Raw genomic sequence first — 16370 nt, forward strand, 5'->3', positions numbered from 1 at the left:
ATGGTACTCAATGAAGGATTTACTTATACAAAGGTCATTGTGTAGAAGTTTTGAATAAATGAAGATAATAAACATATACATATATATTGGAGTTTCTTTCGTCTTTTAAAATGGTATTTTTAAACATTTAAAGCTTTGATAACGAAGACATTTGCCATTTATGTATGTTAAGGATCCAATTATGTAGCTATGTCATAAAGTATGTACGCAAGTTTTTGACAGAAATTTAGTTTTATTTCATTTCATTTATTTGTCAACTGATTCCCATTAGTACGTAAGTAAAATAAAAGCCTCAATTCAACGCTAATACAAAACGAATATCCCTTCCAAAGTTTCTTATTTATAAAACACGAATAATCATGAATAAAATAAAATTTTCTTTTTAAAATACACACAATGTTATTTCAAGTCAGTTGACGATTGCTGTCAAAATCCCACTTTTTTTAAATATCTCCAAAAGGACCTGTGACATTGATTTTATCAATTAAACATAAAATGTATTTCTTAGCCCATGTCAAATAGTGGCGAAACCCCACCAGCTTTTTAACATGTTTCTAATGCATCAAATCTCGTTAGTAGATTCAAATAACCTACATGAGAAAAAGATATCATTTTTATTAATAAAAAAATGACTGCAAGGGAAAAGCAGGAGATACACATATGATATTACTGAATTAAGGCTCTTGTTAATATCAAAAGGCCCTGTTATAAGATTGCAATTATATTTAAGTTCATATATATTTATTTTATTTGGCATTTTTAAACAATTTACAGCAATGATAGGCAATAATGCATGTAACAGACAGAGAATTGAACACCACGAGAACTGATTAAATAATGAACGAAAAAGAAGAAACCCCACATGCAACAACCGTTTTTTTAATTTTAATTTTTAAACCTAGTTTTTCCACTACAAAAATGTCATCCTTTTACATGAGTTTTCCTCTAATAAGTGTTTGATTATGTTGGCAATTTTAAAGTCCTTACCTTTCTACCTGCGTACGTAGCTTAAAAGCTCCTACAAAATTATAAAAAAAATAGATCCAGAGAGATTCGACGACATTTTCTAAAAAACTAATCAAATTGAAAAAATAAATTATTGATAACTTTTTGAAAGGAAAAGTTACAAAAGCTTCATCTATGAAAAAATAAAATCAAAAATATGCCAACTTAATTAGATTAATCTTCATTTGGGCTTTACTCCATAATTTATGATTCAGATGCGTGTCAAATCCAATTGTACATATAAGAGAAAAAAGGAGAACGTATGTATAGTTTGTTTGTCATCATATTGATTCATTAAGGCAGATGCTTTCCCCTCTTCCACTACATTAGGGTGATTACCATTAGCTTTTTTTTAGATTAAGCAAATGAAACCACTCAATTTCGAGGAACAATTATTTTCAGATCCCTTAAATGATGTCATTTTTTTAATATATGGAAAAACGTCTCCATTCTCTGAATATTTTAAAATCCATTTTTTTTACAACGTATGTACTTGGTGCCATAACAGCGTTTGTATAAACTAAGTTACTTTATTTAAACATTTAATCTAGACTAAATAACCATTAAAAAGTTAGTGAAGTGTGTAAATGAAAATCTAATAATTTTTTGTGCAAAAGATAAAAAAATTCTAAAAATTCTTATAGTAAAACTATTACTATTTGTCAATTTGGAAGAAAAACCTTCCTCCTTTTTTCAAGTCATGAAATTGTAATATTCCAATGGTTGATTAACCTTTAATTCTGAATATTCCTAGATTAAGTCAAAAGACAGAAAATGCTCTAAATGAATTTCATAGGAAAAAATCAAGTTGAATAATATAATTTTTATAATTTAATGCTTCTTATTATTTAAAAAATAATAATAATTAGAAACATAAATTTAAATACTCGTGAATAGGAATATGTTTGAAAATTACAGATTTATACAAACCTTTGCTTCATGGAAGAAGTTTATTTTTTTTAATTCAAAAATACTATCCGTATTCTTAAACTATACATAAAAGTTCCACGTTTGAGAATGGTTCCACATAATCTACCCCAAAAACATTATAAAAGACAACATTGCAGTTCGTTCCTTTTTCTTTTCATATCTACGAACTCAGGTCTGGAGTAAATTATTGTCTTTAACTGTGTTTTATTCAAGTAGAAATATATTTCAACTCCTTATTATATCACTAATAAGATATCATGTAGGGGTAAATTCGCATTTAAAACCTAAAATATAACAAAAAAACAAATACACGCACAATGCAAAGAAAATCACAACTTTATACAAATCTTCTTATACATCTACCAATAATTTGGACATAATTATCAGACAATGGCGTTCTAGTGGATCTAAATGGGTATAAGATGCTCTACACTTTTGTGGTTATATAATTTTTTATTAGGAACAAAATAAAAATATATAAAATCTGTAGTCTTTAATAAAACTTTAAAATTCAAATAAAAAACATATCTACAATAATCCAAACATTTGTAAATGTTCACATTTAAATAAAAAATGCCTTAGCAAATAATCTAATTCGTTCTTCGTTGGCCTTGCCACACACACTACTCAGAGACTAGCTGTTAATAACTATTTATATTTTATCCAAAATAGTGAATGATCGAGCAAAGGTTACTCCCAGGCCCTTAGCTATATTTTGATTCAAAGCAACGAACCCAAAACCATTTTCTTCTTCTTTGGATTTGATTAAAAAAGTGTTGTCTTGTTCCTATCTCAACTAGATTTTTATTCTTAACCCTACTAAAAAAAAAAAAAAACAAGAAAAAAACCTTTCCTAATCAAAATTATTTCTCTGTTCAGCGACAAATTCCATCAATTTCATTATATTTTCCATGCGTTTCTAATTACTTTCATTTATTGTATTGACGGTTACTTTAATCTTTGATTGAGTGCGTTGATAATTATGATTATCAAATATTATGTGTTGGAAAATCAGGAAATAAATCAACTCTTAAAAATGAGGAAAGAATTGGGATCCATTATACTGCACCGATTTGAAAGGATCAATATCGGTTATTATACGTGAAAAGACTCGGAAGTATTCCTTCATGAGTCAACCCATTTTATTCTTCCACCATGAGGCCCATGAGAACCTAGTTCAGAGCCGTCAGACGAAAGAAGGATTGCACATATTAATTTTAATTCCTTGCCCTTTCCTCAGCCTGACGTCAGACATTTCTTCGTGGAGAAGCATGTCATGTTAATTCCAGTAGTAACTTATGTATAAGTTACAGCAGATAAGTTAGTCAACTTTTATGGAAGACACTTGATTAAATAATCTATTTTGAATATGTGGTTACATAAATTTAATAATTACAGGGCCTGAATTTCTCGTTGTCTCCAAGTTGTAAAACAAATATTTATTCAATTGAAATTTATTTTCCTGGTATACTTTCATATGAAATTATGTACGCGGGCCAGCTAGCCAGTATATGCACTTCATGAAGGTGCTTTTAATTAAAAGTATGCGATAAAAATTGATATATTTATATAGTTTATCTTTTGTAAATTACAAAGCTTTTTTATTTATTTTCTCTCTCTTTTTTTTAAATATAGGGATGAGTTTGTATACTGGCTATTTAGGTCCGTTCTTCTTTCCTGCCTTAACTACCCTGATCCAACTTAAACCCACATTAACTGTATGTTTTATTGATTGGTCACATGAATGATAGAAAATGAAGTTAATTGTGGATATCTCAAAAACTATTAAATGTATCAAAATGATACATTTAACTATGAAAGATTCTCCCAAAACTAACTCATTTTATTAATGCACCGAATATTTAAATGCAGTATAATTGCTTTAATTTGAGCAATATTTAAAGCAGTTTCCACATTAAAATTAAAATACCCACATATTATACCTTTTGAGTAATAAATTATGGGCGTTTAAAATGCAAAAAAAAAAAAATGTTACTATCTGGTATTTGTCATATATACATCACAATTGACGAGTTATTTTAAGAATTCCCCTTTTAATATGAGTACTAATGTATATGTTATGATTGAGGAAACAAAGTAATACATATTTATATAGATGACATTGTAAATTAAGATACAATATACCCGGTTAAAAATAAATCTGAAGTCCATCCCGAGTGCTTGTTATAATAATGTGAAAGTGTAAAGTCATTCCTCATAATTTAATGATTTTGTGATATTATTTTATTGAAAAGCATATTTATAAATGATTATCTGCTGGTGATCACCATTTTTATAACTCAGTTAATGAACTGGGTAACGGTTATACCAATTATACCATTTTCTTAAATATTCTATCAATTTTTGTGCTCTTAAATATCAATTAAAATGATAAAAATATTTGATTGAGAAAAAATAATTCCTTTTTTAATTTAGTCTTAGTAACATGAGCTTGGAGTTTGAATAAAAGTATTATTTTTTATCATTCTAGTAAAAATTTCATTAATTTCTTGCAAATTTTGGGAATCAAATTAGTACACATCCGTTTTTGATGAAGCTGTGTGTATTATCTAAAGTAAAGGGTACAGTATTCTAATTTTGTATCCTTGTCCCTACAATTTATACACAACGATTCATTTTTATCATAAAACTGCATGATTTAGAAATAATTTAAACGCCAAGACATGCAATGAAGGGAATTTTTTTAAATGGATTTTACTCGAAAATTAATATCTATTTGACAATCATAATAAATGTATTTTTAAGGCAATCTTTGGAGAAATTGTTTTGTAAATGTCTGTGGGCTCATTTGCCACCAAATCCACCAACTGGGCCTCTGAAAATAAAAATGATAACTTAAAATAAAAAGTTAAAAAAATCGTTCATTGAATCAATCTACAAAAGTACAATCAATGAATATAATAGCATAAAAAAAAATATTTTTTTTTATTAATGAGACTCTTTTTTTGACAAGTTAGTCGTTAATTATGAATAGGGAAATTACGAATATTTTGAGTTTATAAATTAAGCCAATAAATGTAAGTAAATCCAAAAAAAAGAAAATTCACTTACACACTTCTTCCACAAAAAATGCATGCCAAAAAGGTTTCACAGTCGTTGCAACTATGTCTTGATCCAAAGAAAAAGAATGCTTGAGAGCTTTGAAGGAGAAGAACTGAGCAGAGAAGGATTAAAAGCGTTGTAACCGTAAACGAAGTCGGTTTGCCATCATTACAGCCCTTCATCATGTTCACTTTCGACCCTAAAAATATGAGATTCAATTGAAAATGAGAAAATTTAAAATTAATAAATGAAAACGGATTAATTTTAATGAATCTTTCTTATTTTTTCATTGAAATACTCTGGTTACTTGAGTATGTTTTAAATAAACTCGTATACGATATAATTATTAAATATGTACTCATAAAATACATTGTACGAACGTAATAAATTTGTATAGTTAACACTGTAGGGTATAAGGAGATATCTATAATTTGAACTCTCAGAATTAATAGTATAGATTGAATTCCCTTGTAAGTTCGATGACAGTTAAATTACTCATTGTAAGCCTCTATTTGATATTTAAAGAATATGAATTTCTATTAGATAAAGTTATGGGAAATTATATCGATGGTTTAATTTCCGAATCAAATATACCGATCTTGATGCAATTGACGTTATGATATTCCCTATATCATAATATTTGTAGCATGCAAGAGATGTTACAAAAATATATGCAAGCAAAATCAGCCTATAAAGATTTTTATCAAAATTCAGTGAAGAATACATTTGTATTATAAGACGAATTTCTATAAACAAAATATTCATACACGTTCACTGTGACAGGTTCAGACTCGTATATTCCTGTTTAGGATTTGGGAGGAATACCAAAAGGAGACTGTGATCAACACCTGATTCTATTTCAGAGGTCTAGTGGAAGCTGTTATTGACGCCAAAGGCAATATATTAATTATATATTCAATATACCATTATATTGAATAATAATAACTGGTTTTTTTTTTCCAGCTTTCATTTGGCAATGCGTTTTATTAAAATTGGATTATTACTTTAGGAGAAAATCAATTAAAAAAAATTATGTTGGCTGTTAAATAGAGGTTGCGCCATTTATGTAACCTTTCTACTAAGATTCGCCAAAATCAGACCGTAACTTTGTGGGTAACCCTGCTTATAAACAAACCCACAGAGCGGAATGAAAGCATAATCTCCGTCTCGTTGGTAGAGGTAACAATAGCTAGAGTAAATAATTATTAATCAACTCATTGCCTAATCAAATAAAAATTCAATTTCATAAATTTAAATGAACACGTTTTCAAAATAAACCAATTTAACATTTTTAATTAAATAATGTAAATATATACCAATGAATTTCCCATAAAACAGTTGTACTGTACTTCTGTTACCCATTATAAAAGATGAATTGCCTTTTTACAGAACAAATTAATTTCCGTCATGCATTTACACATTCTGTATATAATGAAGAAACAATAAATAACATGTTGTACATTTAAAATATAGTCAAAAAAAAAAGTAAACTAAAGAATGTAGGGGTCCAAATGTTTAGACGTTTCTTCCAGGCCTAGTCTTTATTTTGAGGACACCTCTGATTTGGATACCACAGATGTATCATAGTCCATAGGACCAGCTTTAATCAAAGATGTCTTCAAGCTTTTTTAAAAATGGGGCAGTAAGTGTAATTTTTAATATAAAAGAACATGGATTTTTCTGCTGGGTATATGAGATATTAAAAGAAGGAAAAAAAGAAATATGTATACAATAATTTTGAAAAAAAAAAAAAAAAAATCCAACATATTCAAATATTTAATTTTGTGGAAAAAAAAATCCAAAATCCACAGCCATTTACAAAGAATAAACTTTTTTCCAAAATAATTTAAAATATTAAATTTTTTTGAAAAAGATTTAAAAAATCCACAGTTGTTCCCAAAAAATTTCTAATATTACATTTTTCGGAAAATCCTTTCATAAAGAAGGTCTATTTTCAAGGGTACTCTCCGTCTTTTACGCGTACGCACGAATGTTCAATCAGCTTTCGAACATAATTGAATCTAGACGAACAAGAAAAATCACTACTCAGGTGGTAAATAATAATGACAACAGCTGTGCAAAATAAAATTCATTCTTCAGATTACCAATTCCAAATAAACGGGTCAGCCCAAAAAAAAAAAAAAAAAATTACATAACTGAGTAGGGTGTTTTTTTATAACCTACGTAATTTTAATAGAATTGTGCCATTTTATATACATAACTTATCACTTTTCCTTTTTTTTAATGACACTGTCGTATATATTGAAGGACGCCAGATACTAATCATAGATATCAGAGCTAGAGCTGTCATTATCAATCCATTTTGTAGGTAAAAACATGTAATGTTTATAAGTGTATAATAATAAGCACACAATGAAAAGACAGGAAATTAAAACAATAACTATAGAAGAACATAGCATGAATGAAACACATTGTTACACACATGGGTTGAAATGTCTACATATTCCTTTGAAAATCCTAGTAATAATGAAACATTCAAATAAAGGAAAACCTTCAGGTATAAACAAGTTTTGATTTAAAAAAAAATGATTTATAGATCTTTGTTTCTTGCAGCAACACAACTAAAACTGTAATGAAACATGGTATACCTATAAGTATGAATATTTACCTCAAAATTAGTTAGGATCAGATAAAATAATAATCAAAGTTTGGGAGAAAAATTAATTTCTTATTTCCCACCTTTTTTTTAAACTAAGAATATCTGGCTCATTATTGGTCACATCGGATCCCACGATAAGGTGTTGTATTGGTGTGATGTAAGTGTATAGTACAAACGTTTTTGGACAGTATTGCACTTGGCTGGTTCAGTCGTGAATTATCGTAAGTTGAGTATAGAAATTCGCCATATCTTACATTTTTACTACATGAAGGGAAAAACGCGTGTTTGCAACGTTTACAAGATATCATCAAGACAACCCCAAGCCGTACACATCTTTGATGCCGCGTCTGAAGCTCCTGGACCTCGGATGGAAAGTTTTTATGCATCCACCCTACCACCCAGACAGGTACGTGGCGACAGGGCGACCAACGCCCAACAGTTAGTGTGTATACAAATATCAAAATAATTTGTATTTGTCAGGGATTTTGGTAGCGGGGATATCATATTAGTAGGGGTATCAGCTGCTTCTTATATAATTTCGGTGGGGAAAATTATAGTACTGCTATAGAGAGTAGAATATCCAACATTTATTATAGCATTAGTCAAGGCAAATATTGTAAAATTATATATAAACATATTATTATGCAATTTAAAAAAAAATGACATCAAAAATAAGTGAAACGTCATCATTCAGAGCAATACATTAAACCAACGACGACGAGCTATTAAAGAATGAAGAAAGCAGAAAGATAGACCGATATCACAAACTGTTTTTCCTTTTCTAATCTCAAGAATGCTATTTTTCTCACCGTTTTTCCCATCCCTACGTATTAGCTTCAGAAATACCTCAAATGCAGGTGTTATTTTTGACATTACTAAAAATGAAAATGATTCTTTTTTTAAAGACCTGCAAATCTAAAAACGCCATTAGTTATGGCTTTTAACAACATTTGGATGTTTAAATTAAGAAAAAGCAAATAGTATTCCTCTTCTCTTTCATTCTATCTACAGAGATATCATGAGAAAAACTCAGAAGTAAGTCGTATATTTGCTACTACTTTGAATTAAGGCAATGTGGGAAAGGAAGAAGCAGTTAGATTTAATGAGTTAAATCAGAGCAACTTTGATACTCTTTTTTTGAATTAACCTTTAACGTAACCTTATAAAAAGTAAACCTTGAAAACACTAAATATATAATAAAAATATGTAATATGAATATGACCCTGACCTCAAAGTCGTTCTGATTTTTTAGCTGTATAATATATGTACTCTATTGGGTTCTGCTGTTACCCTAAATCAATGTGAATTAATATAAAGGTTACTACAATTAGAGATATAGGCTTAATATATTTCGAAAAACTTGGCAACTAGAAAGACATGACATAAGTTCAAAAGGTCATTTTTCATATTTTTATTGAAAACAAAAATTAGTACTTTTTTGTTAAAAATCAGGCCAGTGTAAATTCATAAATCAAAGTTTTTATGAAATGATTTAATAATAATATCAAACGTATAACAGGTATTTTTTTTAGGCCTTACATTGGAACATTTAAATCTAATGAATGTTGTTCTTTTTTTTCATAAAAATAAAACAAATGGTTGATAAATGACCTTAGAAATTTATGTTTTGTCATTGTAGAAATTTCTCAGTTCTTCTACCAGTTTGTAGTGGGTACGCTTCAGCCTTTGCTTTCATGTTTCTATTATTATATATTGAAGTATCCGTAGTTTTAGTTATTAGATAGCAACAGTAGTATTTACAAATAGATTTAATTTATTTAGATACCTATTACAAGAAGGACATTGTATAAAAATAGGTGATACCTTGAGTAACAAAAGGCCCTCCGGAAATGTATTACTTGGCATATTTTTTTATTTATATGAAACATCTCAACTGTGAAGTTTGCAACAGATAAAAACATATACAGACTTATATAAATGTGCTAACTATTCATGTAGATATATATTGTACACGTATCCTTTATGAATTGAGTAAACAATAGTGTTTCCTTCCATACATATAGGGGCCCCTGCACAAAAGCAAGCTAGAATTATTTTTCTCAAAATGGAGTGTTGATTTATATTTGTATTCTCCCCCCGAATTATTCTCCTTTTATATAAACAAATTATTCAATTTATTAACCAATTAAAGCAGTGGTTTCATACCTTTCTCTAACTGCAGATCGGGGGAGGGGGGTTGAAATAACAATAAACGTGAATTCATTGTGTTCTCATATGGAACGTTATTATAACATTGCTTCAACATTACAATGCTATAATTACATTAGGAAATAATTGGTCTATTCACACATTGCTCCAACAATATAACGACGCTATTATAACATCTAAAACTGCCCGTAACGCTGAATCAATGGGAGTCCTGAGCTTGTTACTTTGCAACTAGATGATACCATCTGGGATCCTTTTTCTTACTCATGTTGATAGCTGAGTTAAATATTGGCATACAAGTGAGAAAAATACGGGCATTTCAAAATAAAAACGTTTTGAAATCGAAGGCCGCTCGACTTAGACTTGGGAGGGAGACTTAATACTCTGTCCACAGTTGGAAGGATAATAATACCACGTTAAGTATGAATGCAAATAGCAAAAGATTGCAGGGAAGATGTTGCAAGCATCTGGTTGCCCGTAACATCCGATCCGTCATTTTAAAAGTATTAATCCAAAAATAATATAAGACTAACTAGTATAAGTGATTATTTTTATCATTTGCATTTACGCTTAATATTTTTTATTCTCCTACCAACTGTAAATGAAGTAGTAAGTTCCTCTTTATTATCGTTCCGGACTCAGATGATAAATAAAATAGAAAAATAACTAATTAATTCTTCTCCTGATTAGTCTGCAGACCGATTATTGGGGACCACTGCGTAAGAGGAATCGAAAATACCGCTTAAATTATCCGAATTGATCGTCTTTATAAAAGAATAATAAAAAGAGACCTATTATTTTCAAGGGGCCCATATATGCCCAATTTAAGTCTTTAAAATCAAATAAAGGTTACAAACTATAGATAAAATACTCAGGTATCTTAACTCATCCCACTAATTTGAATACAAAAATGGCTATAATTGACTCAAACATGTCTATGAAATATTAGGCTGTATATATATTAAATATTAATTAGGTTTTTATCACGTTCAAGATTATTTTTATGTTGACGTACAACATACATGTCAAAACATGATAAATAAAAAGATATGTGAGACATAATGTCTTAAATTAATAATTCTTGATCAGGCTCCACGTAACTTTTTGGAAAGTGGAGGGACCAATTAGCAGTAGTTTTAGAAAATATCCTTAAATGCTATTTTTTAGACGCACATATCTAAATCATAACTAACTTTTCTACATTCAAAGAACTGCCTCTAAAAGTATTTGAGTATAGTTCAAGCCCTAAAGATGCTTTTGGTTCAAATATGTAATTACCTTCACCATCTTGTTGACCCAGCGGGAAAATATGCTGTCTGGACAAAAGCTGGAACTAAAATATTTAAATCTGACGAAGGTTTTGCGTACGACCAAGTGCCCATTGTAGTTTCTGATGTTTTCCCAGCGTGTATTTTTTCGTGTAGGGTCAACAATCTCTTATTTTGACAAAATATTTCCCTTTTTTTTATGGTAAAATTCAGCAATCTACTTATGAAACAGAGCAAAAATTCTTACGGAAAGAGAAATAAGGCAGATATATATTTTTTTCTTCTGGAATGCCCCACATCAATGGTTATATCAGGTATGAATGGAGCAATTACTGCTTGTAAATTATTTATTTAATCAATAACAATTTGAATGTTTCAGAACTCAGAGTTTGGATTGAGTTACAGATTTGAAATTTAATTTCTGATCTGGTCTACTAGCAACAATACAACATACTAAAATTTGCTCAAATTTGTTTCCTCGTGAAAATTACCCCTGAAATGACCCATAGTTTTACCGAGTGGTCCATTCAAATCTGAATCCTTTGAATGTTAAACTTCCACAAGATATAATTTATTAATTAATAATAGAATTTCAACAAAATTAATCACATAAATAGATGTGTTTCTAAGTTTCTTAATAATTAATGTAGCGTCCCTTAGCAGCAATGATGGCCTCCAGGCGGCCTGGCAACACTGCAGATAACGTACTCTGTCATGTCGTCCCAGTGCTGGCTGACAGTGGCTTTGAGGGCCTCGGTGTTTGGATGACGGAAACTGCAGGTCTTCCACCTTTAGGTGCATGTCGAGGGGGGTTGGTATAAAGGCTTTAGGGTGCCAGAAGTGTCAAAAAGAGTTCAATAGAAAACAAAAGAGTCTTGCAATGGATGAGATGGGTTTCTGTCATTACTGGTGTCAAAAGTGGCCTCTCCACCTTACATGTCTCTTTTCATCCACTTTTTTGATACCTCCATGGACAATCTGGTGTTAAATCCCGAGATCTCTTGCCTAGTCCCTCATCGACTAAAGGAGATGATCCTGGGATGTTTTCTTTAACTCCTCCGGGTCCAGTTTGGTCTTTTTGACAGATACCTTCTTCCTCTCCAACGTTTCGACCTTTATCACGGTGGTCTTGGAGACGCTCAACTGCTTGGACTACGCGAATCGAAATTCCTTAATTACATTCAAATGTCATTTTCTAGACTTCTATATAAAGTACAGAGTTATAACTTGTTTGTTAATATATCGAAATATGAATTAATTTGAACCACTCAATCTTAATTAATTTTTGAATTAGAAAGTGTTCAGGTTTTAATGGGCCACCCGGTATATAAACAAGAATAAACAATTACCCCCTTTGTGCTAGGTGTGACATGCGCTTTAATTTTCCTATTTCGAAAGAAAAATAATGTTTAAGGGCATTAAAGGAGAAGAACTGAACAGAAAATGATTCAGAGTGCTGTAAAAATTAAAATATAATTATACAAAAATAATTGTCCTCAAAAAAATAGTTAATTTTTTTAATTTATAATATTACATCATTTTGGTGTAAATTAAATAAATTTGGTTTTTTTGATATTCGGGAAAAAAGGAATGTTGTAACCGGCCCTTGTTGCAGCTGTCTCCAGTCTCCCTACAAAATGTCCTACAAGGACCAATTTTGACCTAAACATACGAGTACCATGTCTAATAAGTAAAGAAATATTCAAAATTTTACAAATAACGTTTTTCTTGATATCGTCAATGTAGTCCAAAAATCTTTATCTAAAAAGTAGAACACTCCAATATAACGCATATATATATTTCGTCTCTAATACTTTTTAGCAATGGAATTGCTGCAATTTGGAAGGCACAAAACATCCCTATGTTTATACAGCAATGAGGGAGGGGGTAGAGTAATGCAGTGTACAAATTGCGACCCGTACAACAAGATTGTAAACAAATATATGACACCTAAAAAACTCAAGGATCTGGAATCTGCAGTTAAATCTATAGTTAGTTATTCAACATCTTCCAAAACATCAATTTGTGAACTTATTGGATATATTTTTCAGGATTTTTTTTTTTTTTACTTTTAATGAAAGTAATAATCAAACAGGGCTCAGGGTTTTCCACAAGGTTAGGGCTACATGCACTGTAGCTACCCCCCAGTTAAATAATTTTTGATTTTGATTAGAAAATTTAATATTTGAATTTTTTTTTTCAAAAAGTTAGATATTTCAATTTTTTTTTGTAAATTTAATATTTGAATCTTTTTTTCAAAAAACTATGTATTTCAATTTTTTTATATAATATTTGATATTTAAATAAATTTCATCAATTTTTTTTACAAAAAATGTAATTGTCTGAGATTTTTGTAATTTTCCACCGAAAAGATTAAATATTAAATTTTTTTTTTAAATTTAAATATTCAACATGAAATTAACGAAATTTTAAAATTTCCGTTTTTTTAACAACTTTTGATTTTTGCAAAAAAATTTAGCACAAAATTTAAATTTTTGAGAATAGTTAGGGATTTTTGAAACTTTTCTCTGAAAAATTTAATATTTGAAATTTGTTTAAAAAAAATTTAATTTTTCAAATGTTTTTTTTTTTTTTAAATACGAAAATCCATTTGCTCCCCCAAAAAAAAAATAATAATATATATATATATGTAATCCTGCAGACGCACTAAAACTGGGGGGAGATATCTCCCTCCGATGTTCTTTATTCCGAAATAGTCTTCCTCAGAAATACTAGATTTATAAAACTACATATCTTTATGCACATATATTTATTTTCAAAAGGGTTCTGCGATCAAGTTTTCATAATCAAAGGAAACATTATTAGATTTGTTTAAAAATATGAGTATAAAATATACTAGAGTGAAATGATATTAAGATAAAAAAACTCAAATGCCCTTGGCAATGTCAATGATGGTAAATCAAAGTGTAGAATTAGCAACTCAAAAAGTAACCTACCTTTATCGCTTATTTAGATTCCACCGCCTTGATTGGTAAAACTTTCAACCTCTGAAACATTACTGATCCTCTTCATAGACTCCGTTCGAAGGAAGGGAATATTATGATTGAAGATGTAATCAAAGTATTCATCATAGGCCTTTTTTATATTCTTGACAAATACTTCCAATAGTTAGTGGCTGCATATATTTAATATAATGTAAAAAAACACTTGATCCGCGCGCGATGACATTGAAGCCTGATTCAACTTGAAAAGCAACAGTTAATAAATTTTAAAGTATGAACGTTATAATTTAATTAATATTACATAAGTAGGTATATACTGTACCAAAAAAGATTGCTTTTAAAGTTCTTTCGAAATTTGATTTAAATTGAATAATAGGATATTCAATTATTATTTGTGCTTGAAAATTCGTTGAAATAATATTGCAAATTTTTTTATATGTTGAATGAATTTGATAGATTGCCATTAATGACGATAATTATCTAAAAAAAAAATTCAATGGTAAATGTATTAGATCAGGAAAATTTCCTTTTCAAATATAAAAAAACTAAACAATGATTGAAACCTATCTAAAAGTACTCTTGACGAGTTAAAAAATTGTTGTCTAAAAATATTATTTGTCAAATTTTGTTGAAAAATTATAGTTGCTTCACTGGAAACTAAATTTGCCGAACGTCATGAATGAGTATAATAAATTACTTATTTAAAAACATTTTTGATATGGCGTAATCAGTTAAATCTTTTATAGTATAATTGTTCTTCTTGTCAAAACTAATTGTTTGTAAATCTACAAAGACGGCTCAACATATTTCACGGAAATGTAACATGTTGCAATTATGGTTATTATCTTTGCTAAATTTTTATTATGTAACATCCACTGATTGCATCTTATACAATGTTCTAGGCAAAAACTTATCCTGTAAAAAGAGGAAATCCCTCGAGAAAAATCTCTCATGGACATCCCCCTTCCCAGAAATAAAAAAAATATCCAAGTACTTAAAAAATTGCCAACTCCCCATAGATATATTTCGTCACACTTTTTATATACAACAAGGATTACAAAAAAAAAAAAATGATTGATGGATCATTTTCCATGACATTTTGCTCCGAATAGCGAATGAAAATGACCGACTTCACGTTATAAGGTTTAATTTGTATGTAAAGATAATGTTATTAATAAATGATAATATATGATTTATTTTTAACTGAAATTTGATTGTATAGTATATATACCATTGTTCATACCCCTTGCCACAATTGAAATCCTAAGGGGGTGTATGCCTCTCCTGATATATACCTACACATCTGTTGTAGAAGGCAACATAACTTTCCAAAGGGTAATAAAACAAGCTTTATTAATCCAAAAAGATTTTATACATATATCATAGTAATAGCACATATTTAGATTTTTGTTTTTCAAAGTTTTGAAAATCATATCAAGTAGGCTACATTCCCCATGGATTTAATAAACCAAGCTTTGGTATTTTAATCCCCTGTGATTTTTTCATTTATTTATTTCTCTTTAAATACCTTTTCATTAAGAGGTTTTTAAAAGGATAGCTACTTTATACAAGAAGATGCAAAATTTAATTGGCAACATATCTTATTGAATAATCGTAGATTATTATTTGATGAAATTATTAACTATTGGCGATTCTGCCAAAGTCTTAAATTTGTTGGTTTTTCTTGAATAAATCCAGTTCCAATGACTTGTTTCGGACAAATTGCACCAATCTATAATTTTTAACCAAATCTTTAGAGAGATCAATTTTATCTCTCTAATATATTATCTGTGGAGTTAATGGCGTTCATAGAATTTTGCAAATTTCAAATATTTATCCCTTATGGGGTTGCATCCACACGAAGCCAGCGTTATGTTTTGGAAGAAAGGATATTTTTGGGAACGGCTTCTGTAGTAACATAATCTGACAACGCCGTTTACGCATAAAACAGCTTGTAAAAATTCGTTTGAACAAGTTGTAACTTGTATAAGTAAACAAGGAACTGCTTAACGTCCGTTACTATTTTTCTGTATATGTATGGGACTAGTATCAAAATCAATAGGATTTTTTAGAATAATTTAGATTGAAATCATAATGAAATGTGAAAAAATCCAAGCTTAAAGCAAAGTGTATGTAATAAGAAAAGGATAATTTAATTTTTTTAAACAGAAATTTGACTTACTCTTTGTGTTTAAATTTGAGACCCTCTCATATATTAATCGGATGGAGGGCACCCAAGTGACTATTCTTGTACATCAAACAATCTATATTTTATTCTAGGTAGGTTACAAAAAATATATAATCAACTGAATTAAGGTCTTTCAATAGGTTCCTACGATGTTTATTGAGTGT

At 29.3% G+C, this 16370-nt stretch overlaps 1 long non-coding RNA gene across 1 annotated transcript; it reads right to left on the minus strand.

The window, feature by feature from the left end:
- Positions 1-4625: 4625 nt before the first annotated feature.
- On the minus strand, positions 4626-14173 carry LOC121122164 (uncharacterized). The gene is made up of 3 exons (XR_005865720.2): positions 14013-14173; positions 5008-5197; positions 4626-4771 (listed from the first exon to the last, which is right to left on the minus strand). It is a non-coding gene; the product is annotated as an uncharacterized lncRNA (long non-coding RNA).
- Between the last annotated feature and the right edge of the window lie 2197 nt (positions 14174-16370).

This window comes from Lepeophtheirus salmonis, chromosome 7, assembly GCF_016086655.4.
Source record: "Lepeophtheirus salmonis chromosome 7, UVic_Lsal_1.4, whole genome shotgun sequence".
NCBI classification, from domain to species: domain Eukaryota; kingdom Metazoa; phylum Arthropoda; class Copepoda; order Siphonostomatoida; family Caligidae; genus Lepeophtheirus; species Lepeophtheirus salmonis.